The sequence below is a fragment of the Branchiostoma lanceolatum genome, chromosome 13 (genome assembly GCF_035083965.1).
Source record: "Branchiostoma lanceolatum isolate klBraLanc5 chromosome 13, klBraLanc5.hap2, whole genome shotgun sequence".
NCBI classification, from domain to species: domain Eukaryota; kingdom Metazoa; phylum Chordata; class Leptocardii; order Amphioxiformes; family Branchiostomatidae; genus Branchiostoma; species Branchiostoma lanceolatum.
In genome coordinates, this window is record NC_089734.1 from 12,643,432 (window position 1) to 12,655,690 (window position 12,259).

General features: G+C 39.5%; 2 protein-coding genes and 1 non-coding gene across 3 annotated transcripts in view; 2 read left to right on the forward strand and 1 right to left on the reverse strand.

Annotated features, from left to right (window-relative positions):
- Positions 1-12,259, forward strand: part of LOC136447006 (tripartite motif-containing protein 2-like) — a 136,033-nt gene that overhangs the window by 104,725 nt on the left and 19,049 nt on the right. The gene's annotated exons all lie outside the window — the stretch shown is intronic.
- The window catches only part of LOC136447009 (parathyroid hormone 2 receptor-like), a 115,774-nt gene that overhangs the window by 90,359 nt on the left and 13,156 nt on the right, over positions 1-12,259 (reverse strand). The gene's annotated exons all lie outside the window — the stretch shown is intronic.
- Positions 9,476-9,557, forward strand: Trnas-uga (transfer RNA serine (anticodon UGA)). The gene has a single exon. It is a non-coding gene; the product is annotated as a tRNA-Ser (tRNA).

The window sequence follows — 12,259 nt, forward strand, 5'->3', positions numbered from 1 at the left end:
ATTCATTTATTTATCTATTGAATTTTCGAACAGCGGTGTGGCCCTTATAATTTTGACAAATTGCTTTTTAATGGGGCCCGTACTACAAAACAGTAAAATCATCAGTATAACAAAGAAAACAAACCTTATGACTTTAATTTCTTTTCCGGATAAGGTAAATCCATACTTCATTTAGCAATTTGACCATATTGCTCGACACAGTATGATGGACAAATCGATGACTTTTGTTACAAATTGACCACGTGTACAGAGGTCTTCAGTTTGCAACAAAACAGGCAGTTCCTTAGTTGATTGAAATTTATTATTTTTTGTCTGCAATGGACCGTGGCAACAATGTTAAAGGTGGAAATAAACGTATATGAATAATAACCCTTAATTAATAATTCAAAACAGAACTAAAGTAACAGTGGTACTAATCAAACATTGCAAGAATCTAAGGAGCATTCTCACAAAATAGCTTTAAAGAACGGTTGCAGTCGGATGGGCATAGACTAGGCGTGACTGGCCGTTCAGTGTAATATAGCGGTTATACCGGCAATACAGGTACAGATACAGATCTTGTGATAGAATCTAATCGTAGAAATATGGTATGGTATGGTATAAGACAGCCGTTGAAATTCGCCCGAAGTTGTACACTATATCCAGATTCATGACTGGTATCAAAACTTTGACATTACTTTAGATAAATGAAATAAATACTTCACGGTTGCTGTACTTAGATAATCAAAACACTCTGCGTTTTGTTCTTAGTACTCTCACTGTGTCAAACTTGCAGTATAGTTCGAACTACCTGGAGTGACCCATATACGGACTTTGCTCCCAAAAGAACCGGTTGTTTTTGCGAAGATTGCACGTCGCGGGGAACCTTCGATCCTTTCAGCTCTAGTCGACGCCATGCCGTCCGTGTAGGCATAAATCTTGTCCAACTCTGTTCTAGCCTTAAGATTAAGGGGTCAGACGAGAGGTAAATCTATGACACTGTCGGAGCATTGGTGATTTGTCTGACTGTTGACAACATCAGGTCAACTGGTGGCAAGTTATTAGAAAGAAACTTCAAAGAAACTTACAAAAACTTAATAGCATTAAGAAACGGTGGCAAAGATCTGATACCTTCATCCTCCCCAGTTGCTATCTATTACATCAAAGATGTAGATAAGAAGACGAAGAAAACATCGGAATTAACTGTTCAAAGATGGCACGAAGACTCAAAGATACACATTGACAGCGCTACTCATCCTTCATAAGTAAGATTTATATCAAAATATTCCATACTGAGATGCATAGACCCTTTGTGACTATAGCGACGAAGCTTTAGTGATTGCTTTTCGTCTTATTTCTGTCGATAAGATCAAGATATCACTCTGTCATCCGTCCCGGTTATTATCTTTTCCATCAAAGAGGTAGATAGGAAGATGAATAAAACACCTTGCTAAACCGTCGAAAGATGGCTTGAAGACTGAAATTCACGTTGATATGTGAATGCCAAACAATTACACGCTTCGAGACACACCGACGCTCTTTGATTGTCACTAGGACAACAGGTCAACATTTCAGTAAATTTTAAGACAATGGGTCGATTTCTGCAACAGGTAATCGCAAAGGTGTAATATCCGGTGATGAATAACAATTGAGATTGACTATCGCTTATCAAATCATGAAAACTATCGTAAAGTAATACGTATGTTATTCAGTGCCCCAAGGTATCACTAAAAAGTTTTATATATCACCTTTGACGCGCCAAGGGCATACAAGTAGAACTTGTCATAATGACAATCACGCAAGAAGTCACGACCCGGTTTCAATATCTGAGATCATCAGGTGGGAACGCCAAATCTTTGGTTTGATCCACCCCCAACCAATTGCAAACTGCAGAAGTGGCATACAAGTCATCGCGCTGACTAGTAGTACGGAATGAAACACGTTGTGCAAAGCTATATCAAATCTATATTTTAGTACATGTGCTGTTAGGATATAGACCATGGATTTGTACGCAAAGCACTTGTTTTTATACAGTGTTAATGAGACATGTCAGTTTACAATGTGCAGTAAAAACAATTGCCAACTGCCTCTGTAATACTGGTTAAGACAGCTTACGCCACCATACATCATAGTTATATTGTAGTGCATTTACCTCTATGAAAATCACCATTTGATTGGTACCATAATCACTGTTTTTATGCAGCTGTAATGAGACGTATATTAGACCCTATGATTTGCAGGCGACGTACGTGGAAGTCATACCGCCGCTGCTGTATTGCCACTGCTGTATTGCCACCATACATTATAGTTATCTTGTAGCGCATGTTCCGCTATCAAACTAACCATTTGATTTCTACTATAATCATTGTTTGAGTTATAATGAGACATGTACACTCTATCCTTTAATTTGCAGACGTATACATGTAACTCATAACGCCGCTGTAATTATAAATAAAACGGACTACGGCATACTATAGCATATTTATCTTGTAGCACATTAAACGCCGTGGTAGAAAACTTTGACTTGTACAAAAAGTATGGTTTCTTGATATGCACTTGTGATGAGTCATGTAACGTTGCACCTTTAATTTGCGGACGACAGAATTATTCATTTTGTCGCTGTGATACCAGATAAGAAAGTTTACTCTAACGTTGTACTACATTATAATTATAGTAGTACATTTACCATTCTGCAGCGCAACAAAAACTTTGGTTTGTACTCAAAGTATTGTTTCTGACACCATTACAGTGAAACATGTACATCTCTTTGTTTAACACTTGGAAACGTATAACCGAAGTCCTGCAGACACAAGAATTACCTATCTCTCTGTACAGTAAGTAGCGTAGACTCCTATTATGCTTGACGCTATTCCCAACTTTTTGTACTCCTGACCTTGCGAAGATCATGGTAGTCATTTGCAGACTACTCATCGGTGAAAAATCGCTCAAAACGTGCGTGAATTTTTGAGTTGGGCAACTGATGAGACAGAATATGATTCAGTGACCTATAGCTGATTCAGTGATTGCAGTGCAATCTCTTGGAATATGAACTCTGGTTTTCCGATCACATTGATATTGCTTGCATGGCCGTTTCCAAAATCATTCCACTGGATTAACTATTTTCTTCGTATCTTATCACCTGGATGTTTAACCTTCCTCGACATAACCATGTGATTAGTTCGGTTGTAGCAAGCAACCAGAGAGTGTGCATGTCTACTTGTTTGTTACACTGGTGGCAGCGGTGGCCCGCTTTTTAACGACAGGGCTATACCACTTATGCACAAAAATCGTTTGTCAGCAATGTCGATCCATAAGTCTCAAGGGAAGGAGATGGATAATCATTTTTTTCTTCCAACGGAAGCTCACATGTATTGGTTATTAATATGTCATAAATCTTTATGAACCGTTTTTTCGACAAAATCGAAGCCACTTAAAAGTTTCACCTGTCATATAGCCTTAAGATGCCTACAAGTCTTCTGTGTGTGGATCGACTATAATGTAGATTGAAGTGTAGTGCCTATAGGGTGTTTGTTTGTTTTATTTAGATCCCCATTAATTTTGAATTTTGACAAATTTTACACTATTTTACCTGGAGTCCGCTTACACATTGAATACATTAAATACAATTAGATGAAATGCAAGGAACAAAAACTTATGCAATCGGTGCACAGAAGACCAAACAAAATCAAATATGGTAAACTCAAAAGTGAGCGGGAGAGGTCTGAGGTCAACACAAAATAACTGAAACATAACCTGGGTTTTGTATGCAAAGTACAGCTAGCACAGCTAGCTATACAGGTTAAGTACAATGCACGCAGTGATGTTTGACTTAACAAACGCGTTTTGGTCACAAAGGGACATAGGGGGTGGTTTGACAGATGTTTGCTTCAAACTCCATCCCTTCAACCGACAAATCTACGACAGAATTGCTAGATTGACCCTGGTCTGAGAAATTACCACCACCAGACTGACGTATTGGCGCACTCAGATCTCACATTTGTTTTCATTACGTATGATCGTATGTCAGGCCTCAAGGGGTAAGTTCTGAGCAGGATCAAAGCTATTCAGCTCTCCACGATCTATATGCTTTTATCAAAAGATATACGGCTTCTGACAGTGTGAAATTGATAACAATTAGGATGAAAGTTGGGTCTCGTTTACTACCCTATGGCTCCCTAGAATATAATAAACGTCGTTTATACACGTCGATGTTCGTATAATGTTCTCCTATGGGCTCCAAAACATGGACATGCAAGTGTAGGCAGACCATACTGCCTACAATCATCAACTAGATACGAATTGTACTTTCTTGGAAGACCTGCCCAGTGCAATGGAGGATAGGTAAGATGAGTAAGGGAGAGATCATAAGTAATATTCTCGTATGGGCTCCAAAACATGGACATGCACGTGTGGGAAGACCATGCACTACCTATACATTCATCAACTTTGTCTAGATGCGAACTTAACTTTGGAAGACCTGTCCAGTGAAATGGAGGATAGATAATATGAGCAAGGGTGAGATCATCAGTGATGTTCTCCTATGGGCTCCAAACATGGATACGTAAGTCCATACTGGCTACATTCATCAACTATGTCTAGATGCGAATTGTACTTTCTTGGAAGACCTTCCCAGTGCAATGAAGGGTAGGGAAGGATGGAGGAGATGGGTCATGAGCGCCCGAGAGACTGTCACGGCCAGATGATTATGATGCACGGTTATGCTACGGTCACATTTCCTAACCGGGGCCCGGCCGGGCTGTTTGCGGAAACGAGAAGTCAAAGTGTATGTCAATAATTCTGCACAAGCTATGCTCTAGAATAATTTTGGGTACGTTTTGGGTTTTTGTTGTCTTTTATATCATACTTTTTGTTCCCAAAGACTGCCCGGCCGGGCCCCGGTTTGTAAATGTGACCCTAGCATTAGAGAGAGATAGAAAGAGTGCTAGGGAACTGACGGGGCACGAAATGTACAGGACAGAAGCTCGTGAAGTAAAAAAAGTATTAATGAAGAAGTCGTCCTCAATTGGTGAAGCATGGTGTTTTCTTCAAGTAGCTAGTACTTCTGCAATGCTGGTTCTATATGGTTTTCATGCAAATGTGCCTGGTCATCCCCTACTGTTTTATACAAGTGTTTTGGGTTCTCTTACGTGCAGAAGTTCGGATTTTGAGGCTAATGCTTAAGAATCCATCATTCCATCATCCGCAACGCGTTGGCTTTACGGCCCCATCCGAAATGAAAACTGCAACCCCTCACAATCGTTCCAAAGCGAGGTTTGAATCATAGTCTGGACTATTCTATCGAACGCCTTCCCGAAATCTACTAAAATTTACTTTTCGCGGTTACCGAATCACAAACTCATGAAATAGAAAAAGAAGACTCAAGTTGGTTTAGCTATGAGTTGACAACGAAATATCCAAGTTTATCCAACACCAGGACAGCTCGAGGAAACAGTTGGCCGTGAACCCATTTTTATCACTTTTCAATGTGAATCCTTATGATAAATAGACACGGCGGAAGTTGCGATTGGTGAAAATGATAAACTGACACTCCGGGGTATGTCAGAAAGCTGTTGACATATTACCGAGGAGTGTTGAAGCGTTATCTTTGCTATTTCAAGTCGACTCAAAGGATTTAAGTTCTGGATAAGGTTAGACAGACAGACGCATCCTGACAGTATGACAAATACTTGGACTATATCGTAGTCCTTAAGGGGGTGGGGTGAATTGGTAAGGATTTTTTACTAGTGATTTAATGAGTTAGATGCATGCTAGCTCATTTATTCACAACTTAGTAAGGGATTTAAAGTTTCTCTTACCAGTGATTTAATGAGTTAGAGGTATGTTAGCTCATTAATTCACTAGTAAAGAATCTAAAAAATTTCTTACTAGTGATTTAATGAGTTAGAAGCATGCTAGCTCATTAAATCACTAACTAGTAAGGGATTTAAAGATTCTCTTATCAGTGATTCAATGAGTTAGAGGCATGCTATCTCATTAAATCACTAGTAAGAGATTCAAGGTAACTAAAGGTATAAATGATTCTCATGCTAGTGATTTAATGAGTTAGATGAGTGTTAGCTCATTAAGTCACTAGTAGGCTGCAAAATTATTCGTCCGAAAAATTACTAGCACAACTTTTTAACCTACGTATACTTCGTCTTTTGGCATCTTTACTGATACTAACTAAATAAATGTGCTAAATAATCAGATGTATTTTCTGCGCACATAGTCACAGTTCTTTGCAAATCTTTAAAGATGAAGAATCTGATAGCTACGTATAGCGATCGTAAAGTTGAAATCTTCTATCTTGTCTAAGTAGAATCTCATGTGTAAGGAGTTAGCCAATTTCGTAGTGACCATCTTTCCATATGCCCCGTTTATTGTCAGCCACCCCCACCCACCCCCTAGGGTAACTGTCGTACCATTGAACGGAGTGGGTTTATAGAATACCCCGGGCCCCTTAATTATGCATATTAGATTCTGATTTGCATTTTCACCATTTTAAGTAACACTTAACCTATCCACATAATAGAAACAAGTATACAGGTTTTGTAGTGTACCCCTTTTGTGGTTTGACCGCCAGCTGTGGGGACCTTAGGCATTCTTGACCCAGATTTGAAACTAACCGGTGTGAGCTACCACAACATGGCTAGAATTGGAGTATAGATTTTTCCTTATTACTTATGCATATGATCAGTCCCAATTTCTTAGTGACCATCTTATCATATCCCCCCCCCCCAAATTGGTCGAGAGCGCCGACCCAATAAAAAGTATCAATTTCCATCATGTTCTGCTTGGAGAAAAGGTTTATACCGCATGTATGCTTGGATAACGTTACCTATAACGATGCTTTATGTTTCACTTATACTTTGTACGTTGTCATTAATTTGCAAAAACTTTATGGATAACGGAAATGAAATGACGTGTTTTTCGAGTATTGAATACACGTAATGTGATCGGATTGAGCCGGAATTGCCGCACGATGAGGTGCAATTCATGGATGGGACAAGAAATCGAATACGATAGTCTCGCGAAATGTTGCTTTGATATTCTAACCTGCGATTGATTATGTTTAGCCATACCTAGTATGGCTAAACATATTGTTTTTACTCATGTTTCTTCTTCTTCTCCTCCTCCTCCTCCTGTCAAATCTTCAAATCGATTCATCTCTGTCATTTTTTGACCAAATGACCTGAAATTTGGTACAGAGGTAATGTAGGCAAAAAGCAATGTGCGTTCTTTTCCTTTTTTTGATATTGACCTTGAAAGTGATTTTATTGAGGTTTTTAGGCTATTTTTAGCATATCTTGGCCTCCTGCGCCCTGGTATTTCAACCGAATGACCTGAAATTTGCTGTATATGTGGCTTGAACAAATATTTAAAGGACTACATTCCCATTTTTGGCATACATATATTCAAAACGATTTATTTTGGGCTTTCTTGACAATATTTGCCACTTCTGTCACTTTCAATACTACATATGACCTACAGGTCATTGACCCCGAGTGCCTTGCACCTGGCCAAGCTGGAAGTTTGCTTACGAGGAGGAAAGACCGGACATAAACATTTAACGTGATTATCGGGAAAACACCATGTTCCCTTAAACTCAGTGGTTAAATTGCAGTTTAGGAAATTTCATAACAGAAAACAAGTGATGTGTAGCGTCCACCACCAGGCCTTCCTACATGTCCTACGTAGGGGCGTATGGATCGTAGAATTCGGCAAAAAAGGAATGATTAGGCCAGGAGAGTCAGTCCCCGGTAAGGTCAATGATTCGCCCCTTTGCGCTAGCTTGTAACGTTAAATGAATGTACCCTCTGGTGGCCAAACTTCACTGACAAACTTTCTCCCTATTATCATCATGAGCTTGCGTTAGTCTGGTACTACTAGTGACTATTATGTGCCGGGAATGTTTATCTATCGCACGCCTTGGAAGGAAGTTCAACCATGATAAATTGTAGGCCGTGCGAAAATTTGGAATCCCATGCTGTTGATTTTCGTGATTGAATCTGTAAGAAAATATATTTTCATGTCGTTCATGTTTTTGGGACGGACGCCGGGACGGGGTGAATTTTTTCTATCATTTTCGTCCCGTTAGTAATGCAAATCGAATCGTGTTGCACAAGAGGCAAAACACTAAAAACGTGGGTCTTGTGGAGTGTTTTGGAGCGGGAAAATGCCGGATATTAGCGGTGCCGAACAGTGTACATCGTCGCGCGCGGGTGACGCTCCGTCAAAACAAATCCGCTGGTGGTCTAGCGCGGCCACCGAAAATAGGCAGAAACACACAGGAGGACTTAGCACCTTCGTTTATGAGGGCAATTGTGAAAATCTTTTGTTACAAATTGTTCGAACATTGAAACATTTGGATAGATGGTTTGAAACTGTTCTAAATAAAGAGATTTTTGTGTAGTTACGTTCGAAATGTTTCCAACGTATGTGAAATAAGTTCAAACATGTTATAAGTTTCAATTCTAATTGTTTGAACACTTTAGAACTATTGTGACTTAGACATTCTTTTAATCAAAATAGTTCAAACATATTACAAATATTATATTAAAACCCTCTCGGTGACTTTGAATTGACTCAAATATGTTGTTTTTGGTCATTTCCTTCGTCTCCTGTCAAATCTTCATATGTATACTATAGAAAACTTCATTCTTCCCTGGGGTTGATCTTTTTTAATTCAATTTTGAACTGGGTTGATTATGCGCAAGAGTGTAATTTTCAGCGGATATTTTTCGACTGGTTTACATGGAAATGGCACGGAATATCCCATTCTTGCAAGGGGAGGATTCTTTAATTATTTCTTTCAATTTTGAGCTGGAATGATTATGAAAAAGTCCATTTTTTAGCAGAAGTGTATTTGTTAATCAATTAGTGGATATGGTTGTGGACTGGTCCATATTGTGTTGAGGTGCTACTGGAAGACTCAATTTTGGACTGGGGTGATTCATTTTTTTAGTGCAAGTATTTTAGAATGGTCCATTGTTATTTTGGGAGAGTCCATTTTTTGCATGGCGAGGAGTATGGCTAAACATGCTGTATTTGCTCGCAAATGTTGCCTTTCTAGTTTTCTTATACTTTAGGCCATGTTGATTTGATTATATGGATGGCATCCGCGCCTGCATCAATTTTTCTCGGTTATGAAAAAAAAGGTTCTTGATCAACCCGAATTATACAAAGCAGACGATATAACCAGACCAGGCATGCTGTCAATTGTGATATTGGAAAACGGATACTAATGTCGTAGAGTGCCAAAGTCAATTCCAAAATAAAAGTCAAAGAAGTGAACAAAAATGAAGATTCTATTTATCGGTATACCACACTCAAATTTCATAATGAAGGCAACTTTTTTTCCAAACTTTTTTTTACTGTTTGCATCTGTTTTTTGGTTCCCAGTCCATGTCATCCATACAATCAAATCAACATGGCTTTAGATTAAAAAAAGTGAGTGACGTGATACAGACATATGGTAATAAAAGTTATGACAGGAGCTGCGATGGCCGAGTGGTTAAGGCGTTGGACTTGAAATCCAATGGGGTCTCCCCGCGCAGGTTCGAACCCTGCTCGCAGCGAAATATTTTGTCCACGTTCTTTTTATTCAATTTTCAACAAAAAACATATATAGACACGCATGGCACAGCGTTGTTGTCAAAATAAATATGTAACACAAAAAACACTCAGCTGAAACAAATTCATACAAATTACAAGAATATGCTTGGATCTCATTCATTAATAATGAATTATAACTATATGAACATAAGTGTTTTTATGATGTCCACCAAAAGCGGCCGTAAGACCGAATGTGAGTTTTTCAATGATAAAGACACACGTATAAAGGCACAACAACAACAACAACAACAACAGCAACAACAACAACAACAACAACATGGCAGTCTATCATCATATAGCCAGGCCGTGAACCAATCGCATGACTCCGTTTATGTATATACAGCCGCAACGTCATAAACACGGGCAATGAACGAGAACGCTTCGCTCACTCGGTGGTTTATTCAGTGTTTTTTTTGTCACTGGACGGGTGTTATCACCGTACATAGTTCGGCGCGGGTACCGGGTCATTACAGGTTTGCATAGCAAAACCTTTGTTGGGTCCGTTGACACGTGTAGTGGCTGCCATCTTGAATTGTGACGTCAATGGGTAGCCATACCATTTTATTGGGAGGGGTGTTTTGCGGGGGGGTCGCTAGCGTTCTCTCTATTTTTAACAAATCGGCAAACAACTATCACACAACTCAAATAAAAAGAAAAAAAATCAATACCAAATGATTATAAAAAGATCACGTAATCGCTAAACTAACATACCAAACCTGAAATATATGTTGCACAAATACTTAACTCTAGTTAATCATTGATTATATCTTACATCATATGAAGTATTGCTTGCTTGCTTGTGATTTCATTCGAGTGTAGTGCATCCCTCGAAGCGCTAGTACTCCTTAGCCTGCATAAGTAAGATTTATATCAAGATCTTTCATACCGGGATGCTCAGACCCTTTGTGACTATAACGCCAAAGCTTTAGTGATTGCTTTTCGTCTGGTGAATCATCCACGCTCCTTTCCAGGAAATCCTGATCGCCTTCATTGATTTGAAAATTAATATTCCGTAAGATTACGACCACCAGACACACGTTTGTGACCTTAATACCACATATCTGGATTATGAAATAAAGGCCTCACTGAGACCTCTTACGATGTCCCCTTGTGGTCTAACGTTATCGCTCTTTTATCAAAAGATAAAAACTCCGGGTTATCTGATATTGTGTCAGACATTGTGTTACAGCTCATTTGTCAATGCCTGCCCCCGTGTGATTCTTCATACCGACTTTAATTGCTTCCTAGTCGGATTTCTACTTGGTGTGTAGATGGTTTGGTTGAATGTATCACTTGTACTCTAACTGTGCAAAAGATTATATGTCATCGTTGTCTTCGACATCTTGTGTAATGTTGCGGCTCTAGGTCTTATTACATTCAAAGACAGAAGAAAGAAAATTCCAAGAAAACTCTTATCAGTAAAATTCATGCGTCGCCTGTGGCATGTACGTGTAATCGCTAAGAAGTAACGGAAATGGCAGATAGGGGAAAATGGAAAAGAATAACATGCTTTTATCTGTCCAACCACTTACATAACATCCATTATAATGGTGTCAGAAGTGCAAAAGATGAAACAAAACTTTTCACACATTTGTCACTTCTTTATCAGATTGCGCTTGGGTACTTCGCCTACTTATTGTGTAATAGGATATTGTGGTATATATACATGTATTACACAATCAATCAATCAATCATTCGGTAAACAAATTCCGCTGCAGTACTGTTGAAAAACGCCAGGTAAACGATTTTTGAACTTGACCTTCCCTTGCACAACCACTACACACCTGCCAAAAATCATGAAAATCAATCCGAAAGGTTTCTCGAGTTATGCTCTTGACATACATACAGACACACCCGACAGCTGGCGTAACCGAAAACATAATCTTCTCGGCGAAGATAATACGTTTTCCTAAATTGAAGCAAGTTGGTACATGTAGCTAGTGCGATACTACACTACAGCTCACGTTTTCAGACAAGCTCAACGACTTAACCCCACTCTTCTCAATAAGTGTGTTGGGTTTCTTTTATATACAAAGTTTTGACGCCTAAGGCCAACGCCCGACGCCCTACATGCACATGGCCGCCAGTTTTACGTCCCCATCCAAAAGAACAATTGCAACCCCTAAGGACAACAGTATCCGAGCGGGGCTCGAACCTTTCACACACCAGGTACGTAGAGGTTTGACGCCTAAGGGTCCCCCATACACGGGAATGCCGGCTTTACGCCCCCATCTGAAGGGAGAAATGCAACCCCAAACATTTGTGCCCGAGCGGGGCTAGAACCTTACACAGCGGCCTATGTCAATGCCCGATATCCCACAGGAGCTAGCAGCCACACAGGGAAGTTGGCACACATTAGGCAAGCTATAAAACTCTTCTCACATTTCTTTCTGTAATCCCATATACATAGATGACTTGCGTGGGCCAAGATCGCGTCTGGGAACACAAATTTCATTCTGCGTGGACCACCTACACTTGGGATTCAATTATGTAAGACGTATAGCGATTGGATGGCTATGCTATGCCGCTCATTTAGCTTCTTTATTTCATAACGAGCGCTCTCCTATTGTAAATCACTGAATACATTTCGCCATTTGCATTTTTACGAAAAGAAAGTTGCACTCTACTCCAGAATAACTGCGTTATTTCTTTAAAAAGAGGGTTA